Raw genomic sequence first — 12,955 nt, forward strand, 5'->3', positions numbered from 1 at the left:
TATGCTCGATGTGGGGCCTCTCACTCAGATTAGCCGCAATGATTTTCCCCAAAAAGGTATAGGATTTAACAACCTCTAGTTTTTGGCCACCAATATACCATCCAAAATGTTCAGAACGGCACTTCTTTTTCCCGGCAATGCACATGATTTTGCTTTTAGATGTATTAATCTTCATGAAATGGGAGACAGCAAAATCATGAAGAGCTTGCAGCCGATTAGCGAGACCTTTGGGAGTTAAATCTAAAACAAGAATATCATCGGCATACATCAAACAAGAAACAGGGGACCCCCCTATCACTGGAGCAATACCCTCACAAAAAGACAAGGAAGCAGGCAGGTCTACAGTGTACAAGGAGAACAATAGCGGAACCAGGAGACAGCCTTGTTTGAGGCCGTTCAAAGATGGGATTCGGTGGGAGAGACCCCTTTCGCCCCCTTGAAGAACACTGCACCATGTTTCCGTATGGAGAGCACGTACAAGATCCAATAAGTAAGTTGGTAGACCGAGGGCTGCTAATTTTCTCCACAGCGTTCGACGATCCACTTTATCGAACGCCGTGGAGAAAACGATAAAAGCAGCGTACACCACCCCCCCTCTCACATGAGTGTATTTATCGGATATCACATGTAGGGTGGTGAGATTGTCTAGGGTGCCGTGCCCCCTACGTAATCCAGTTTGTTCGAGTGGCAGGATATTGTTCTCCTCAACCCAATCGGAAAGTAATACCAGAATACATTTAGCAAAAACCTTTCCGATTGAGTCAAGGAGAGCTACCAAACGGTAATTACTGGGACTATCCCTAGTTCCCTTCTTAAAAATAGGGACCAGAATACTTCCCCTCCAGGATGCAGGTACCGTTTTAGAGTCAAAGCAGGATTTAAACAATGGGTAAAGGATTTTACTCCACACTAACTATCTTACTCTCTCTCAAAGACTCTCTCTCAATAACTAACTCTCTTACTATCTCTCTCACTAACTCTCTCTCTCTCTCTCTCTCACACTTTCTCTCTCACTCTCTCTTTCACACTTTCTCTCTCACTAACTCACTCTCTCACTCACTAACCCTCTCACTAACTAACTAACTCACTATCACACTAACTGTTACATACTATTTCCCAAGCTTCAGCCTCCTGTTATTTATGCCCCCCATAACAAAACAAACATTGGCATAGCCAATAGGTCTCGCCTATTTGACCTTATAAGTGTTTAGTTATCCAGCACAATATCCTTGGTGCAACAACATCAACGGTTGCATAGCTAAACACTTATAAGGTCCCAAAGGTGAGACCTATTGGTTAAGCCAATGCTTGTTTTTTTAGCTGCTGTGGACTGGCTGGCCTGGCGTCCCTCTTATTGCAGCCGCACCGAGTACTTCACAGGTCTTTAAAAGATCATTTACTTGTTAACTAGGCTTTCTTGTTTTTCCACTCCTTAGAGCCCCTGAATTAACACTCTGCCTATTGCTGGAAGAATTACCCCGCCCCCGAAATTTAGCTTTAGTTGCGCCTCTGGTAGCAACTCTATATAAATGCAATTACAGTTCAGCACAGTACTTGTATATAACCATCCATCCCACCGGCTATTCCAAAGATAATTAATTATGTGTCAGGGAAGCACACAGCCGTCGCCCTTCTGCTCCAGGGTTAAATACGTTCGTTTACTTTGAGAAAGCAAGCTTGGACTCCACCCTGCGCCCTCGGCCACCGCGAGCAGTGCTCGTGAGAAGCCCAGTCAGTGTAGGCCCATGTCAGACAGAGCACACAGGATGGAGCGCTGCAGCAGTGCGCTGTCACCCACACTGTTCCTTTAAATGTTCCAGGCAGCCAGCATCGCCCCGCCCGCCATCTGATGCGCTCGTAGCCGGGCTGGCTTGCAGCAGGTAGCTTGGCACGGCACTGTACAGCGCTGCAACAGCTCGGCGCTACACTGCCCGGCGTTGAAGGCTACGGCGCAGCTCAGGGCGAGCGCCCTGTACCCCACGGGGGAGGTAAGTGGAAGCAGTACGTCCATTATTTCTAATTATATTTACAGAGCGTACGTTGTGCGGAGGACTCGTCTCTACCTTTAGGACCCCCAAGCGGGGCGGGCTGTTCCGGGTCCGAGCCGTGGTCGGCGAAACCTCGCGCCGAACCCGAGTTCTGCCCTTTGGATCCAACCCACGCCAACGTTATTGGGATTATAATAAAGCCGCCAATCCGGGCTGCGCACCCAGCACTGGGGTGAGACCAGGCAGAGGGGGCATTGCGAGGGGCGAGATAAGAGGTAGATGCGCTGTTGCTGACCGAGGCTGAGCAGAGAGAGGTCGGAGGAAGATGCCGGGAAGCCCAGCCTAGGCCTCCTGCAGTGGCCGGTGGTGCAGCTGCAGCTCTGCGCCGCTCCCATCGCTCGTCTCCAGGTGCTGAATTATTTATCCCAGCCTTATCTTGCAAGTCCCGCCTCCTGTGTGGTAAAACAGCCATCACGCATTCTGGGTTCCGGCGCGGCAGGTCTATATCGAGTGCTGCTGACGACAGGTGTTATAGTGACAATCCCTTCCCCAGCCTGAGAACCCGTTAAAGTCACCGTACAGAAATTGGGAAAGTCACAAAATGCATAGAGTGAGCCGAGCCGGAAGTCTGGCATAGCCCTAAGTGCCACATCACACAGCAGATGTCACGTGCAACACGGCAAAGCTGCTTAAAACAGGGGGGGGGGGGGGGGGGATACAGTTATTTAACCTTAATATATTGGATTGCCGTATTTATTTTGTTTTCATGTCTTTCTTAGAAATTTAACAGGCTAAAGATACAAACAGTTAAGGAGTGAAAGTCTTATGTCAAGCATGAGTTTTCACTCGAAAATTTAAATATGAAAAGAATCGTCTTAGTAGCATTGCTAAAAGAAGATCTTGCAGCCATTACTCTTAAGGGCTGTTTTATAACATTTGTAGTTTTAAACATAATTTCTGAAAGAAGTTGGGAAGCAATAGCTGGTCGACTTTCTCACGTGCCAGCTAAAAGGGTTATATTTTGTGTGTGCACTTTATAAATGGTCAGTGATCTTATAATGCATCCTGCATGGAGAAATATTATACTATTAAGCTATGCTTTTATTAAGGGTTTTTGCATAGAGGTAAGTCTGGGCTAATTTACTTATTGAGTCAATTACTCAGTTAATCTTCATTACCTTGAGTTGTTGTCCTCGTTCCAGTCATAACCAAATGATGCAATCCGTCTTCAGTCAGAGACTCTATCCTGGTCTGTGGAAGAAAAACATGGCCCTAACTGGTGTCAAACTGGGCTCCTATAAATATCTTGCATTGTGTCGCATGTATATTGGACTTCTTGAGGTTGGTAATGAATCTGAGCCTCTGCAACACCTCTGTGACCTTCTGAGCGTTGTTGTGTGCTGTAGGGAGAGAAGAAGCAGGCAACAACCTCTTTATCTGGTTGTAAGAGAGTTTCCTCAATATCACTCTTGTGAACTGCTTATAATGAGGGAGTCCTATTTTCCACCCACTATTTGGCACCCTGTCCAATTTCTCGCAGTCCCAGAACTCTCAAATCGATATTTGTTAAAAAATCAAGAACCGCTGTCAGTCATATCGTCACACATATCCTCCCCCACAACATGTGAGTGAACAGCACTTAACAGAAAATAAGTGAGAAAGTGAGAGGGCACCTCACGCATGCAACACCAGGTTCTCGCCAGTATGCCCACGTACATCATCATCGGTTACCCCCTCACAGAAACAAAGAAAATAGTGTCCAGTGAAAAGACAAAAGGAACAGAGAAAGAAAAAATAACCTTCCCAAAACATAAACCCCGTGATATGCAAAGAACTGCTTGTTCCATGCAAGTAAAATCGAGTTAAGACTCACTATTAGGCTGCCCTCTTTATTTGAAAATGTGGGCTTACTCAGCTTAAAAGCTCAGCATGTTGCTAACCTTTTCCAAGAAGGCCAACATGTTTCATTGCCAATTACATATGTTGTGGCAAATTCGTCAGGGCGAGTGGTTCAATCACTCTTCTCTCTAGACAATACTTTATGATGCGGATTGGCCGGTGTCGGCAGATCGGCAGAGGGTTTTCATACCAGCCTACACCAGACCAACTGGGACGAGACACAGCTCAGTGTTCACGCGGACGCGGTGTAACGATAAGCAATAGTAGTACTTTGGATTCCAGGGGGTAGAGTGACAAACACACCCCAGTGTGTCTAGAGAGAAGAGTGATTGAACCCCTCACCCTGATGAATTTGCCACAACATATGTATTGAGCCATGAAACATGTTGGCTACACCTGGTAGCAACATCTTGGTGAAGCTATGGAAGACGTTGCCAGACCGAACGGAAGAGCATGATACTGGAACTGATCCGTGCTAGAAATGGAGTCTTTAGTTGGCAGAGTTGACCACAGCAGCTTTTCTTCCTGGTAGAATGGTTACAGGTCCAGAAGGTACTGGTTTGGTAGGGTCAAAGACCCAGTACTTACACAAAGTGGGGGGACTTTAAGGAGGGTGTTTGATCTACCAGGCCCTTTCTTCCCAACCCAGACTATCAGTATGGGATCATACCTTTGTGTGTTGTTAGGCCACCATCTATTGAAGTGTAAGTGTCAGCCCTTCTGTGCCTTCCTGCCCAGGAAGAGCCATCAGAACTCAGATGTATGTAGATGATTACTCGGACAGACCTAGCTGTATGTGGCTGTCTAGAGGTAATGCCCAAACTGTAGCTGTCGCCCTCCCCAGGCTTGTATTGCAGGCAGGCTGCAAGGCACACAGAGCTAGAAGCAGAGAAATGCGTACTTTCTAAAAGTAAAAGTGCCATTTCCAAAAATAGTAATGTTAAATCCAATTTTACCAGTAAAGAGGATTTATTCTTACTGTTCAAAAGACATAGAGCATTACGCAGCTACTCTTTTCGTAGCAGGAATTGCATTTTAAAAGTGTATTGAGGAATTCCCAATGTCACCCTATGAGAGGAATAGGCTTCCCAGTAGTAAAAATGATTTGAGCGGTTTGTCACTACCAGGACATTTAAAACTTAAGAGTACATGTCCTACCTTTTACTTACACAGCACCTGGCCCTTGGGGCTACCCAAGGCTTAGCTTAGGGGTGACTTATGTGTAAAAAAAGGGAAGTTTAAGGCTTGTCAAGTAGCTTTAATTGGCCAGACTAAGTGGCAGTAAACTGCACACTCCGTGCCTGCAATGGTAGCCCTGAGACATTTTTAAGGGGCTACTTATGTGGGTGGCACAATCAGTGCTGCAGGCACTTTAGTAGCATTCAACTTAAAGGCGCAGGTCACATGTAGTTTATTTTACTAAGGATTTCTAATTAAATTAAACATGCAGCATTGTTTAAGCAGGAGAACAGAAGCACTTTAGCACTGTGTAGCAGTGGTAAAGTGTGCATAGTCCTAAAGCCAGCAAAAGGAGGTCAGAAAAATGGATGAAGGCAAGCAAAAAGTTGGGGGAAGACCACCCTAAGGCTGTTGGATATAACAATCTGCTCCCACAGCTAGGTGCAGAAGCTGTTGGCTGTTGTGTTGTATTGGGATATGAAAATAAGCATCCTCCAGGTCCGGGGTTGCCAAGAAATTACTCTCCGGTATCTGTGGGATGACTGAGTGAAGATAAATCAAAAGAAACATATTGATGCATGCATATTTGTTTGAAGCTTTGAGGGTCCAAAACAGGGCGATATTTACCATTTGGATTTGGGACCAGGGATAAAGATGAGTAGAAACCCTTCCTTTTCTGATTCTATGAAGCTGATACTATCCTCTTTTTCTATGGCAATATTTGAATCCCCAGGAGGATCGAGTCCTCTCTTGCACCAGTCCTTTGATAACACCATAAGCAGGAACCAATACGAGGGTTGAGCGCCTAAGAATGGGATAACATACCTGTCCTTGATAATGTCTGGAACCCAACTGTCCAAGAACAATTCCTATTACTGAGGAAAAAAAAGTCACCCTCACTGCATCCTTGTGATAGTAATTTTTGTGATTGTCCTGGATCTCAGGAGGTAACTGGGCGGGATTTGGCACCAAACGTAGCCCCCGACCTCTATCTCGGCAACAAAGGGGATATTTGTCCTAAAGTTTCGAGGGCTGCTGTTTTGTCACAAAGGACTTTTTGTTTGCAAACAACTTGAAAGGTTTGGTGATTTTCTTTTTCTTTAGCAGCCTTTTGGACCATGTCATCAAGTTCTGTGCCCAAAAGTCGAGGCCTTTTATGGGCATCTTTGGAATGCACTATCTCTGGGCGTTGTTCAGTTTCTATTACTTTTAACTGTGACATGATACATTTTTGTAAAAATGGGTGTTGGATCGTCTTTTTCTCAGAGACAGTCAAAGAGTTTTTGGAAATTTTTCAACAGCACCTTTTGTATATGCTGCATAGGTTCCTGCCCTGATAGCAAATTCGGACGCTGCATAGGACAGTTTGAACTTTGCTTCCACCTTCCTGTGCACCAAATTCGGTAATGTTGAGACCTCAGATGCCACTGACTAAGAAGAAGCCATCAATGCCAAAATAATGTTCCATTTTGGTGTGTGTAGAAACTCCTCATCAACGTTTTGAAGGTCTAGCTCTTATTTAGGAATCGTTGAATGGAAACTTTGTCAATATCTTTCTTCTCTTTGAACATCATTTGTGCTATGACTTCATGGAAGGGTAGGTCATCCACCTGAACCTCACTGTATTGGGAGTAAAAGTCCTCTTCAGCTTGCCTTCAAATCCCAAAGAGTCTCTTGTGTGCTTTAGGAGTTCTTTTAGCCAGTGAGGCTGGATATATTTGCCTTTTTGATTAGTCTCTGTGTCATCGCCCTGACCCACCCTCAGCCGTTTGGCTCTAGGCTCTGTTAAGGCAGGGCCAACCACCTCCTTAATTAAGGATTGCAAATCCCAATGTGTGCTTTGCAATACCTCTTCCTCCCTCTGCATGCTAGCAGTCTCCGAATTCTGCATGCTTTCTTTGCTTCAGTTATTGGTTAGAAGTCGCACTAGAGCGGCATCTCTTATACCCGGTGCCCAACTTCCCCTTCTCACTCTTGTGAGACTTAAGGAATAAAATTGAGTACCAGTTCTCCCCACGCCAGACGCACACCGGTTCTTTTTGGAGCGCTCCATGAGCCATCCAGAGGCCTGTCAGCATATCAAGCTCTCTGTCCCACACATGAACGGGGAGTGAATCAGCAGCCTGGAATCAGAGTGCAGCAGCGGCCGCTCATGTAAAATGTAAATGTAAATGTAAATGTGTGTGTCTTGTAAAGCGCACTGCTACCCGAAGGCGTCCTGGCGCTATAGACCGCTGGGGAACCCGTCCTGGCTTTCCCTGTGAGATGTTCCCTCCTGGGTATCTCCAAGGTGAAACCAGGCATCCCCGGCGTTTGTGGGGGGCCGTTGTGGAGATGAGGCAAGCTAATGCCCAGAGTTGCCGAGTGTGATCCCTGGTTAGAGTAGGCACCGAGGCGAGAATTATTGAGTCCACTGACCCTGGTTCACGACCCTGCCGCGTTGGGAATTGAACCCTGGTCCCGGGCCGTCCTCTGCTTCCGGGTCTGCCGCCTCTAACCAGTGAGCCACACCCATCCACGAAGGCTGTGCTCATGCACAGCCTTATAGAACCCTAAGACCTACTGCTTTAGTAAGTGCTTAGAAAAACAATTCAAACTAATGCATAACATTAAAAATAATAAAACAGCAAGTTACAGGAAGAGGGGTTATGGGAGGTCCATTTTGCTCCCACTGGTAGTTGTCGGGGAAGAAGGGCAGGAAAAGTAAGGATTGCTATTCCATAGTGTGCTGCATTCTCCGTCTGAAGGTGGATCGTCTCTGTGGGAGGGCGGGTTGGATATACAGTGAGGAGGCTGGATGTATTTCCCAAAAGACAGTGTTTTATTATCAGGGGTTAAAATCTTTGGTTTGACAACAGGATTTTGGTCTTCTTTCTCTCCTTTTTTTTTTTGTTCTTCTGAACTGAGATGGGGGTTGTGAAGTGCCTGTTCTGCTTCTTCCGCCTTGGGGCTGATGCTGGAGTCTGCTCGCTCTGACTCGTCCGTTGCACTAGTTTCCTCCTGGAGGCTCATAGGGGAAGGAGAGAAAGGAGTCCGTCAGTGATACTGTATTATAGGGAGAGGATTGAACAAACTACCTGTCACTGGCACCATGGGTTGGTGTACTCTGCATCGGACGTGGGCGATAGCCAACCTGCTGTAAAACCAGTGGAGTTTTTCTTGGCCAGGCTAATAATTCTTGCTGCACGCTCTAGGCTTGATAGGGACTGGGGTAGGGGAAGTGAGAAGGGACGTTTGTCAGGGATGTGCGTTTTTACAGAAAAACAATACGTGCTTTAGAGTAGAGATCCAGTTATCCCAACCCGTGCCCGTTATCCACCCTCCTCCCGCCTCCCGCCTCTCTCGTATCCACCCCCACCTTCCCTGGAACTGCCTTCACTCACCGGCTCCGCCTCACCTCTCTAGAGTTGTGGGCGCTCTCCAGCCTCCTCCGGTGGACACCACCACTCTTCACTCTAGCGCTCGTCGGGCTCCTCCTTTTCGTCGCCGCTTTGGTTACCGCCCGTTCTCTCCTCTCTTCACTCGGCACACACCTGGTCTCCTCCGTCGGTCGATGACCCGGTTTCCTGGTCTTGGTCCGTTTTCAGTGGTTGCGAACCACTGCTTCCGGGGTCAGCTCCTCCCCCTTACGGATCCACGCTCCGCTGTAGGGAAATACGAGAGGTGGGTGTGTCTCTCCTCCCGTATGCGGCTTCCCTTATTCCGGCCCTCGGAGTCTGATTCTTGCTTGGTGAGTACGTTGGTGGTTGTTGTTTCCCCATTGTAGGTGGAAATGGTGCCCCGATTTCCACCCTCTTACAGTCTCATTTAGTTATGACTGGTACAAGGAGGACAAGACAATAGGGTAACGTTGAGCTCACATTTAGTAGGTACATTTGATCTAACACAGTTTGCCCAGGGCCACACACTTTGGACAAGTGGGAAAACTGGCCTTTTACCTCATTTCTGGTACCACAGTCTGCAGTTCAGCCAAAGCAAATCATGTATCTAGTTTTTCATGAAAGTATTACGATTCGCTAGATAGGATACGATTTGCTAGATAGGACAGCTATCTTTGTACAGCTACTAGTTAATAAACGTTATTAAACTCAGTAACTTGGAAAGCATTTAAATCAAATATAAAATGTACAGTCATTGGAGGCCCTCCACATTCTGAACAAATGCAGCATCTAGGCTGGGGTTGGACAGCATGTAGTATGTACAAATTCAAAACCTTTTCAGAGAGGTTGGAACCTGTACCTGTAATGTAATGTAATGATGATACTTGTAAAGCGCACTGTTACCCCATCTTGGGGTGTCCTGGCGCTGAAGACCGCTGGGGAACCTGTCCCGGCTTTCCCTGTGAGATGGTCCCTTCTGGGTATCTCCAAGGTGAAACCAGGCATCCCCGGCGTCTGTGAGGGGCCGTTGTAGAGATGAGGCAAGCTTAATGCCCAGAGTTGCCGAGTGTGATCCCTGATTAGAGTAGGCATGAGGCGAGAATTATCGAGTCCGTTGACCCTAGTCCACGACCCTGCCGCAAATTGAACCCTGGTCCCGGGCTGTTCTCTGCTTCCGGGTCTGCCGCCTCTAAACAGTGAGCCACACCACTCCTGTCTGGAACACTGTTAATTAGGGTGCTCCAAAAATAATAGCCTACTTGGTTAGGACTACTTCTCAATACATGGAAATCCAAAGAATTCACAGAAAGAGCAGGCCAGCAGCAGGAATTTGAGGATGCTGACGCTGCAGTACTTAATTTGAGTAGGTGGTTGCCGGTGGGGCCACCAGCACTCATTTTTGGGACTGGCGCTTATTTTTCCTCATCAGACATTTGCCGAAAGCAAGAGAGGAAAAAACACACAAATGGGAAAGAAAGAGGAAGAGACAAACAGAAAAAAAGTTACAATGGGAGAAAGCATGAACCTGCAAGAGTAAAATAATGGGCAGGGAGTGTCAAGCAGTGGTTTAAAGAGGCCTGAGGTAGATTCGGGACTACGCAGCCTTGGTATTCAGTGCAATAGCATGGGTTGTGAGCTATTGAGCAGTGCTTTGGACACCTGCACTCATTGTTTTACAAATTAAGCACTTGCTGAGGTGGAATATCACTAAAGTGAGCATGGTCTTAGAACATTTATTTTCACTCACTCACCCACCTATACATTCCTTTCAGTGAGTTAAGCACCCTTTCTAAATATATGTCTGAAGCCTACGTCACTTATGCCTTAATTGTGCATGTTCTGTGAGTGATAAAACCTTTCACTAGTCTGCCCTGGTGAATATGTTCTGTGCGAAATGGAAGATTGCACTTACTGCCCTCTGTGAGAGAGAGAGAGAAGCTTGATTTGCTATTGCCATGCTCTATCTATTCTGTGAGAATGCAAAACTTGCACTGCTGCTGCCCAGTTTGTACCTGCCTGGCCAACCTAGAAGTACCTGTTTTCTGATAGAATGAAGTTTGCACTTTTCAGCCCAAGATGTACCTTTCCTGTGAAGAGAGGATGTTTGCGCTGATATTACCCCATCTTTTGGAAGAAAAAATAAATCAAAGGATATTTTGAATGTGTTTGCATATCATGCCGAGCCCAGTCAGCTTTTGTGGGACCCGGAGCAATAACTAGTTGTGTGCCCTGACACAGAGACCCTGGTTTTAGCCCCTACTTCTCAGCATGACCAAGTTGGGCAAACCTGGGCATATTCATTACTTCACTGTATCTCCTTTTCCGCCATCATCACATTTAAGAGCCCATTGAAATAGATTCGTTCTGGATGTGCAGTGTACAAAAACCTCTTGTATGTAGTTTAATAAAATACCATAGCGCTGCTCTATCTACAACAACAACAACAACAACAAAGGCTGTGTTTAGGAGACAGAAGACATCAGACTTGCCCTTTTAGTCACTAAAATGTTATCAGGACTCAAGGGGGAGTACCCGGATCTGAATTGCACAATGTCTTATCAGGAAACCTCGTGTCAGTGCTAGCTTCCCATCTTAACCAATCTCCACTCTGCTCCATTTCCAAGGTCATCACGTTTGAGAGCACCTTGAAATAATTCCTATCCAGATGTGCACTGTACACAAATCTCTTTTCTATATGGTGTTATAGACCACATTATGGCTTCATCAATAATACATGCTGTTTACAAGAGAAACCAGGTAACCGATTTGCCGCTTGAGTCATTAACTAAATTGTCAGGGCAGAAAGGGTGTGGTGGCTTACTTATTCTGATGAAGACCACTCAGTTATAATGCAGTTATAATATGTTAAAGTGAAATGGTAACAAATACAGTTTTACAATTTAAAACTTCATAGTGCCTCTATAAATAAAGTGGCCGTCAGCAACACTTACAGCAGAGTGGAAAGTCCTGGTGGAGCTAAGTGCTGTTCTCCATAGCCTCTACTGTTCTGCTCTTCTAGACAGGATGCCACATGGGCGGGGCTGTAGAAAATTATGGGACCTATCTGTCCTAGCCTCCCTGCACTGCCCTATTGGCACAAGTACTCAGGCAGGAAATCCTTGTGTGTTCTGCGTATTGCTTGCGGTCGCAAGACCTACTATGTGTGCCAGCCGCCCCTCCCAGCCAGCAATGTAGCTTAACGAAGAGGTCATGACTTATTTCATTACACATGTTATGATCAGAGTAAAGGGCCCTATGAAACATACGAAAAGGTCCTCAATAGCGCATCGAGGGCCACTTCAGGGACCGTCGCTTGGGAACATTTCCCCCTTCATCCCACCTTCTTACTGTAGCAAGCATTCTGTACGAACCTGGGATATTTGATAGTCCTTAGAAAGACGCATAACCCATAGCTTAAATATTTATTTACCGAACCATGTCTATGGAAAAGAGGAGCAGGGTCTGTTTGACGCTCCTGTTTTTAATCTTGTGATGGGAATACACCAGTAAAATAATTTTTGGCAATCCACACAGAATTGTAATACAGATCTCACAATTTATCAAAGAGAGAACCTCAGTCCTGACTTAAGGGAAATAACATCATCCAAACTAGGGAACCAATACATAGGGGCCCAAACAACCAGCGAAGAATAGTACTTTTGAAGGTTTCATGGTGCTGTGTGTAGAACCCGCTCAGAGTTCATCATCCTATATGAGTACATGAATGTATGATAATTACATCAGGGATTTGGCTCTTTCTTCCAGGAGTTTATACTTTTTGTATGTTAGTCTATTCTCGGAACGCATACAAACAGTCCTTTAATGAATCTCACTCCCTCTCTAGTGTGTTAGCTATCTTTGTTGTCTAAGTTCTGTATGTGTGACCTTGAAGCTTGTGATGTTCCATCTGCTACTGCCACGTGGCTGTTACTTATTCTTTGTGTTGGGGAGCATGCTGTCCATGTTATAAACAAAGCTATGTGTTTTAATGCATGATATGAGTGAAACCTCACAAAATATGCGAGCAGAGTTTATTTTTGGTTTACTGCGTGAAACAACCATTTTTAGGTCTCGCCTACGCAGCGAGCATGTGCTGCATAGGTTAAAAGACCTTTAGCAATCGCTTCGGCTTATCAGCCAAAAACCTGCACGTGTTCCATTGCCTTCAATGGCAACACGTGCATGTTTGGCGATTCCCTTGCGGGAGCGAGCTTTGGCAACATATGTTTGCTCGCTCCCGCAATTTTACAATGGAAGTTCGTCCTGTACCATAATTACAACGCCATGACTGCCACTGCATAGTGGGTTGTCTATGTGTGTATCATTATCTCGCAGGAGCACTAAAAGAAAACTTTACTATAAGCTCCAAAATAAGACACGCGATGCCCTCTGTATGATGCAGGTTAGGACGGGAGCCAATAAAAGGTCCCTTGCTCTCTTTTCCTAGATGCCCAAGGCATTTATGCCCACCGGGAGCTACCGACTCAAAAAAGGGGATCGGGAAGCCAG

General features: G+C 46.0%; 1 protein-coding gene across 2 annotated transcripts in view; it reads left to right on the plus strand.

Annotated features, from left to right (window-relative positions):
- Positions 1 to 1,848: 1,848 nt before the first annotated feature.
- Positions 1,849 to 12,955, plus strand: part of SLC7A4 (solute carrier family 7 member 4) — a 197,812-nt gene continuing 186,705 nt past the window's right edge. The window contains exon 1 of one of the 2 annotated variants that reach the window (XM_086943320.1): positions 1,849 to 1,988. The gene's annotated coding sequence lies outside the window, so the exon portion shown is untranslated. Of the gene's footprint in view, positions 2,002 to 12,955 lie in introns of both variants that reach the window. The other variant, XM_086943321.1, reaches the window with a different exon arrangement.

This window comes from Lissotriton vulgaris, chromosome 11, assembly GCF_964263255.1.
Source record: "Lissotriton vulgaris chromosome 11, aLisVul1.2, whole genome shotgun sequence".
Classification (NCBI taxonomy): domain Eukaryota; kingdom Metazoa; phylum Chordata; class Amphibia; order Caudata; family Salamandridae; genus Lissotriton; species Lissotriton vulgaris.